The sequence below is a fragment of the Littorina saxatilis genome, linkage group LG15 (genome assembly GCF_037325665.1).
Source record: "Littorina saxatilis isolate snail1 linkage group LG15, US_GU_Lsax_2.0, whole genome shotgun sequence".
Classification (NCBI taxonomy): domain Eukaryota; kingdom Metazoa; phylum Mollusca; class Gastropoda; order Littorinimorpha; family Littorinidae; genus Littorina; species Littorina saxatilis.
This window is the reverse complement of record NC_090259.1, coordinates 26,051,049-26,053,548: the sequence shown is the minus strand read 5'-3', so window position 1 is coordinate 26,053,548 and position 2,500 is coordinate 26,051,049. Positions and strand designations below refer to the sequence as shown.

The following is a 2,500-nucleotide window of genomic DNA, read 5'->3' as shown; positions in this document are numbered from 1 at the left end:
AAACTCGCGCGCACACACATACTCACATCCACACAAACACACACACATCCACACACACACACACATCCACACACACACTCACACACTCACAACCCCCCCAACACACACACACACACACACTGACACACACACACCCTATACACACACACCTAGAAAGGTGTCACTAGAAACAGAAATTATAGGAACACTTTCGATTCTCTTTGATTGGTCTCAGATCATTCTATCGTTCCAGTTCATTGAGCAAACCTACTGACTAAACTCGAACACTGATTCGAGGACACGGGTGAGAGATTATGACCCGGTGAGGGCGAGCATAAAGCCTTAGTACCCGTATAAAAACTTACACCCGATCATATCTACACAAATCCAGTTTTAGATCGGTTTCAAAAGTAGACTACACACAACGCGAACACGACGGAGACGACCTGTCATCAGCTTTCTGCATTGAAACCATTGAGACGTAGCTGTAAGAGAACAAGAATTCAATCCGCCATATAGCATAAAGCCATTGGTATTTGTCCTTGTGTTAAAACATTCATACACCCTGTGACCCATACACTCTTTGCATCTACAATACAATCATATAATAAAAAATTTAAAAAAGGCCAACAGTCATCACCGTGTACAGATAATTAAAATGATTTCACCAGCGTATTTTTAAAATAGTTGTTGTATATGTGTATAAATTGACTGCATATTCATGCGTACGCAGGAGAGAGAAGCAGGGGTAGGTGACATTGTAACAGTGCAGCCTGGAAATTATTCACCGTCACTGATGGCAAAGTCGCAGAGCTTGTTCGAGAAAAGGTAATGGGACAGCTAGTTCACTCCAACGGGAATTTTGTTCCACGTTCTTGGTCTGTGAAAGGTAACTATGCATAGAGACTACCAGCAATAAGCAAGTTTGCGTCTCAATTCTTTTTAAATTTGGACGTACACACATTGATACTAGTTTTTTTCTCCACGTTCTTGGTCTGTGAAAGGTAACTTTGCATGAAGACTACCAGCAATAAGCAAGTACGTGTAAGGTGTAAGTCTTAGTACTTTTGAAACTATTTACATGAAGTTAGGGGTAAAGATGCTAGCAACCGAAGACATACGTCACGTGGTGCGGGGAGGGGGTTAAGGCTATTGCAGCAATGCCTCCGTTTGGATCTTCTCATGACAATAGAACCGTCATCGCCGATTTGGGGAAAAACCGATGACGCACTGGCTAATATCCCCCCCCTCTCTCTCTCTCTCTCTGCTAGCTATAGCTCAAATTACAGAGTGTATGCAAACATGATGCATACCGACCCCACATGTGCAAACAATCCCGACCAGGGTTGAGGACTATTTCATGGGGGTTGTGCAAGAAACTTGTATTGACTGTCGCAATTATACGAGATTATACGACAAGTATACGTATTTCACATTGAGCTGAAATGTAATACTGAATTATGAAGATCTTCAGACTTTTAGCTGAAATCAAGCTTTGTGTTATCTCAGTTCAAGGGTGGACCATTTTTGAAATTATGAATGTCTTTGCTTAACAGGACTCAGAGTTCACTTTCAGACACTTTAAAAAAAATTTTTTTTAATGTATTCAAGTACTCATGTTGGATTCCAAGAATGAGATGCGGGTTCAGTCTATTTTGCCCACTGATCTGTTCAAATCTTCGTTAGTACGACGCAGCAGAGACAGGTTCTGATTTGGAGTGGATTCCTCTGAGTTGGTTTTATTTTTCCCCCGCAGCGGAAAAATATCACTAACATCGCTCTTATTATCATCGTTAGCATCGTCGTCATCACAATCATCATATAATATTTGACACGAGCAGCAGTGCACTTGAATATGAATTAGTGCCTTCGATTCACAGTTATAATGTCACGTCACTTCAAATACGATTCTTCGTTTCACCTCCGTTCCAAATCCGACTCTACCCCCCCCCCCCCCCCCCTTTCCCCTATGCCACCTCCATTCATCTCCATATTGAGAGAAACCACACCCTTAAGTTCTCCCGCTCCTCAACCTCACCCCCACCCCATATTCATGATTCCCACATGCACATAAACCACACAAATCATTATCATTGAAGAGCCCGCAACACAAACGCTGGAACGAGCTTTTCACGGCAAGGGAGGTAATAATAGCCCCACGCTGCATAAAGGGGAGGAGTTGCGTAGAGTGTTTGTTATGACAACAGTGTTGAATGCAAAATTGGTCAAAGCGATTGAAGAAATAATAAATAACAGACAGTTCTAATTTCTCTCGCCTCACTGTGACCTCCACAAAGGATGAATGAAAAGAAATCGGTCGAATAAAGAAAAAATCGATATTTACGCTGCTGTGTGCAGTGTTGAAACGGTTGAAAAACGTCACCGAAGACACACACCATCTGAATAGCGCAGGCATTGATTACTACGCTTCAGTGCTTTTGTGAGATTCTGGACATTTCTTTGTTCTCTTTCTACGGTGCATTTTTTCTGATCGTGTTTTAATTTCAATCACCTCTCTTCC

General features: G+C 42.0%; 1 protein-coding gene across 1 annotated transcript in view; it reads right to left on the bottom strand.

Moving 5' to 3' along the window:
• The window catches only part of LOC138948934 (uncharacterized), an 80,066-nt gene that overhangs the window by 73,904 nt on the left and 3,662 nt on the right, over nt 1–2,500 (bottom strand). The window lies entirely within an intron of this gene.